Below are 5,771 nucleotides of genomic sequence, written 5' to 3' on the forward strand. Positions count from 1 at the left end.
CCGCTCGAGATCCCTAGAGTTAATTGAAGTAATGGCCGCAAACCAACCTCTTCTACCCCAACCTAGGGTGGAGGACATCCAGGATGAGAATAAGGTGCATCAAGCACCCCCACCTCATAATTTACGAGATTATTGACAACTGGCGGGGGTGAGCATGCCCTCATGCATGGTTTTTCCTGAAAATACAGGACACATGGATATCAAGCCAAGGGTGATCCAACTCCTTCCTAAATTTCATGAGCTTGAGTCAAAAAATCCATATTTATACCTGAAAGGGTTTGATGAGATCATAGCCACTTTATATTTTCCAAACGTATCTGAGGACATAGTCAGGCTGAAACTCTTTCCCTTTTCTTTGAAAGAGAAAGATAAGACATGGTTACATTCACTACGTCCTATATATATTAGCACATGGAATGATATGACAAGGGAGTTCATCAAGAAATTTTTCTGATACCATAAGACGAACAACCTTAGAAAGTCGATCATGAACTTTTCCCAAAGGGAAGATGAAACATTCTTCCAATGTTGGGAGCGGTTCATGGATCTTATCAGTTCATGCCCACAACATTATTTTGAAATGTGGCGCATCACGAACTTTTTTTATGATGGACTGACATCTCCCATGCGCTAATTGGTCGAGACAATGTGCAATGGGGAATTCATGAATAAAAATATTGATGATGTGTGGGACTACTTGGATAGGCTTGCTAAAAATGCACAATCATGGGACATATACCCAAAATCAAGCACCATGTCTAGGCTGACTCAATTTAAGGAGATGGGTGGAATGTATCTCCCGAAAGAGGCCAATGATATCAATTCTAAAGTGACTAATCTCATGAGGAAATTTGAGGACATGGAATTAAAGAAGGATAAGGTTAATGAAACTGTTTGTGGTATTTGTGATAGCAACATTCACACGACTAAAAATTGTCCAACAATACCTACCTTTCGAGGGGTGATGAATGAGGAATCTAATGTTGTGAACAATTACCAAAGACCTTTCAATGGACCTACCTCCAATACATACAATCCTAGTTGGAGAAATCATCCAAACCTCAGTTGGAGGAATGGACAAACTGCTACTCCTCAAGGTTACTTTAATCAAATTTCAAATCAAGTGAAACCTCACGAGGATCTAGTTCTAAAACATATTCACAACGAAGATTTTATCACTCAGGGAATATTGCAGACCCTTCAAGATATTTCGAAGGCCATACAAGGGCGTGAGACAAAAAATTCAATTGGGGAAAAAGGAATTCTTCTAGCCCAACCTTTCCCCAATCCTAAACTGCAATATGAGATAAGTGATCTAAGCTCTTCAAATTAGATGGAGCAAGCTAAGTCTATCACCACTCTTAGGAGTGAGAAGATAATTGAAAAATCTATTCCGATAAGGGCTGAAAAAATTAAGAACCCGAAAGAGGACAATGATGATAGACCTAGCACTGCTCCACAAGAATTAGAACCTGAACTTCAAGGTAAGCCAATTGCTCCATTTCCCTAATGGTTGGTTGCACCAAAACCTCTCTCTAACTCTCAGATATTCTAGAGGTGTTAAAACATGTGAAGGTTAATATTCATCTACTTGATATCGTAAAATAAATACCTTCATATGCCAAATACCTGAAAGACTTATGTACGACCAAAAGATGAAAAAATATTCAAAAGAAAATCTTTTTAATTGAGAAAGTGAGTGCCATCCTAAAGCAAGATGTGCCGCAGAAATTCAAAGATCCCAGTAGCCCAATCATCACATGTATAATTGGGAATTACCTTATTGAGCAAACACTTCTTGACTTAGGAGCGAGCGTAAATCTGATTCCCTACTCGGTATACAAACAGTTAGGTTTGGGTGAATTAAAACCCACCTTAACCACATTACAACTTGCTGATCGATTTGTTCGTGTACCAAGAGGGATAATTGAGGATGTGTTGGTCCAAGTTGATAGATTCTACTACCATGTAGATTTTATCATCCTGGATACCAAACCCATTAGTAACATGAGCACTCAGATTCCCATCATTCTTGGTCGCCCATTCCTTGCCACTTCAAACGCAATCATCAATTGCAGGAATGGTGTCATGAGCATGTCCTTCGGGAATATGACATTGGAGTTAAACATATTTTTCAACACAGGCAGATGGTTAGAGGATGATGACAATTTCTATGACATTTACATGATTGACTCTTTCGTGGAAGATAGAACACCTCTAACCTTATCCTCTGATCCGCTAGAGATGTGTCTGGCCCACTACCATGATTTTGATGATGACATGATTAGGGAGATGGGTGTCATGCTTGATACTGCGCCGGTACTTGAAGTTAACCAGAGGAGGCCACAATTTGAAGAATTGCCCTAAACTGAAGAAGAGCCTCTGCCTTCTAACCTCAAGGCACCGAAGCTTGACTTAAAACCTTTGCCCTCTGATTTGAAATATGTTTATTTAGGTCATGATGAGACATACCTGGTGGTGATTTCATCCCACCTTGAGTAAGAACAGGAGAGTATGTTCATATCTACTCTCATTGAGCATAAGGGAGCCCTTGGATAGACGATTACGGACCTCAAGGGAATTAACCCTTCGATTTGTATTCACCACATTTATCTTGAGGATAATGCGAAGACTTCTTGGCAATCACAATGTAGACTAAATCCAAACATGAAGGAAGTGGTTAAAGTTGAGGTTCTTAAACTATTGGATATGGGTATCATATACCCTATATCCGATAGTCAACGGGTGAGTCCAACTCAGGTGGTTCCTAAGAAGTCGGAATCACCATCATAGCCAATGCTAATAATTAACTCATGCCAACTAGAGTCACTACTGTTTGGAGAATGTGCATTGACTATAGAAAGTTGAATACCATCACAAAGAAGGACCACTTTCCTTTGCCCTTTATCGATAAGATCGTGGAAAGGATAGCTGGTCATTCCTATTACTGTTTCCTTGACGAGTATTCGAGCTATAATCAGATAGAGATGGCCCCTGAAGATCAGGAAAAGGTTACATTTACATGTCCTTATGGTACCTTTGCTTATTGATGGATGTCATTCGGACTATGTAATGCCCCCGCCACTTTTCAACGATGTATGATGAGTATTCTTTCTGATATGGTGGGGCAATATCTAGAGGTCTTTATGGATGATTTTTTTATCTTCAGTCCATCTTTCAGCGAATGCTTAGAGAGTCTTAAATGTGTGCTGAAAAGATGTAAAGAAAAGAATTTGGTACTCGATTGGGAGAAGTGTCATTTCATAGTTCGTAAGGGAATTGTCCTTGGAGATATCATCTCGTCCAAAGGAATCGAGGTAGATAGGGCAAAAATTGATCTTATCTCTAACCTACCTCCACCCAAGAACATAAGAGATGTGTGATCCTTCTTAGGACACGCCTGTTTTTTATAGACGATTCATAAAGGACTTTAGTCTCATCTCTCATCCTCTATGCAATCTACTTCAAAAGGATGCACCATACGAGTGTACTGAGCAATATCAGGAAGCTTTCACTAAGCTTAAAGTCATGTTGACCACTACACCTATCATACAGCCACCCGACTGGATCTTGCCTTTTAAACTTATGTGCGACGCATCTGATTATGCTCTTGGGGCGGTTTTAGGCCAGAGAAAAGAAAAGAAGCCCTACATTATTCATTACGCAAGTAGAACCCTAAATCATGCCCAAGTGAACTACTCTACTACGAAAAAGGAACTCTTAGCCGTAGTGTTCACTTTAGACAAATTTAGGTCCTACTTAATTGGATCCAAGATCATTGTTTACACAGATCATGCGGCGCTTAAGTATCTTCTTTATAAGAATGACGTTAAGCTTCACGTGATTAGATAAATCCTCCTACTCCAAGAATTTGATTTGAAAATAAAAGATAAAAAGGGAGTAGAGAACGTAGTGGCTGACCATCTTTCTCGCCTTAATTCCTCTGATTCCCTTAAGACCGCATGTATTAATGACATGTTCCCTGACGAATAATTGTTCAAAATCTCCCATTCACCTTGGTTCACTGATATTGTTAATTATCTTGCCATAGGTTTCATACTGACACATTGGATTGCGTAAGATAAGAAGAAAATTTTTACCGAGGAGCGCAACTTCTTCTAGGACGATCCATATTTGTTTAAATATTGCCCAGACTAAATATTAAGGAGATGTGTGCCAGAAAATGAGCATCAGAGTGTCATCTCCTTCTATCACTTACAAGCCTGTGGTGGTCACTTTTCTGCTAAAAAGACCACGACCAAGATTCTGTAGTGTGGATTTTACTTACCCACTATGTTCAGGGACACTCATGAGTTTTGAAAGGCTTGTGAGCATTGTCAGAAGTTGAGAGCATTGTCCCATTGAAATATGATGCTATAACAACCTTGAAAATTTTGTGCTAATTTTTCCTTAAGTAGTTGTTTTTGGGGTAATTAGCGCTATACTCGATTGCTTGTGAAATTCGCATCAGTCACTTTAAATTGTATCTGCATGGCTCAAAACTTGTAGATTAGTTAGCGCTATGTTACTCTGAAATCTGGGATCCATTGCTAAATCCAGTTGTTCTGGGAAATATTTGGAAGTTCTAGATCGGACCTGGACCGTGCGTCGAAAGTCCGATAGCGATGATCTTAGGCTGCTGCGGTCATCGAGTTGGGCTTGACCATCACCTCGAAAATCAAGTCCATGTGATGTTCTGGGTCGATTTGATTGAGTTCAGAGTGAAGAGTGTGAGAACGGTTGGATATTTAATAAGTTTTTATGAAATCTGAGTCGTGTCGCTTGCGCGATGATTTTAAGCAATCTGACCGTTGGATTCTGACCCAATTTCACCCTCTGATCAGGGAAGGTGGCCCAGGCATATCCTTGTGCTTGTAGACCTGATCGAGATTCTGTGACCGTCGAATTAAGTGTGGTCCACCACGGCTGATCTGAAGAGCCGGTCGGTATGAAAACTCAGCTTGACCTAGATCCATGGTCAATGAGCTTAAGTCCGACCTTTCGTGGTTTTTGGCCCACCAGAAGTGCTTCGTTGGATCGTAAGAGGCAGGTTTTGGTTATACCCTAAGTATACCTTAGCCCTGGGGTTATTTTCATCAATTTGAGGCCTATTTATAGTCCTTAAACCCTAGCCCTCTTTTCCATACGAATTTTCTCTAACCCTAGCTTGGAAAGAGAGTGGAAAAGAGAGAGATAGTGAGAGAGAAGTTGGTGAATCATCTTGGATTCTTTCCTATTCTCCTACATCTTTGAACCTTCACTTTGAATCGTTATTCTGACGGTTCTGAGTTCATCTTAGGGTAAGTTAACCTAACCCTAATCTGTGTTAGAGTTTAGATTAGTCTTGGTGTTGTTGTATCTCATTTCTATCCTTGTTTTAGGGTATTCTATCGCCGTTGACGAAGACAACTCGTCTAAATCAGTTCGGTGTTTCTTTTCTGGCTTAAGGTGCGGACTTTAAGTGTATAGGTTATGGTTTTCAATGCCAGTTAGTGATTTATTCTTGTTATGAATGAGATTTCACATGCTAAATGTTGTGTTTATGTTGTGTTCTTGATATGCATGTGTTATATTAAGATTTGTGTATTCTATGTGTATGTATAAAGTACCGTATACGTATAAAATATGCACTTGTGTTTGCCATGATTATTTGTCATGTATGTATGCTAGATGTATGTATGACAACTCCTTGGTAAAAGGAATTGTCCAAATGCTTGTTTTTCAACATACGTCATGTATGTTGTAACATGTATTCTAAGTGTTTGTAGAAA

The 5,771-nt window shown here is 39.6% G+C and overlaps 1 non-coding gene across 1 annotated transcript; it reads right to left on the reverse strand.

Moving 5' to 3' along the window:
* Window positions 1–469: 469 nt before the first annotated feature.
* LOC131224528 (small nucleolar RNA R71) lies at window positions 470–576 on the reverse strand. The gene has a single exon (XR_009161004.1). It is a non-coding gene; the product is annotated as a small nucleolar RNA R71 (small nucleolar RNA).
* Between the last annotated feature and the right edge of the window lie 5,195 nt (window positions 577–5,771).

The sequence above is a fragment of the Magnolia sinica genome, chromosome 13, assembly GCF_029962835.1.
Source record: "Magnolia sinica isolate HGM2019 chromosome 13, MsV1, whole genome shotgun sequence".
Classification (NCBI taxonomy): Eukaryota; Viridiplantae; Streptophyta; class Magnoliopsida; order Magnoliales; family Magnoliaceae; genus Magnolia; species Magnolia sinica.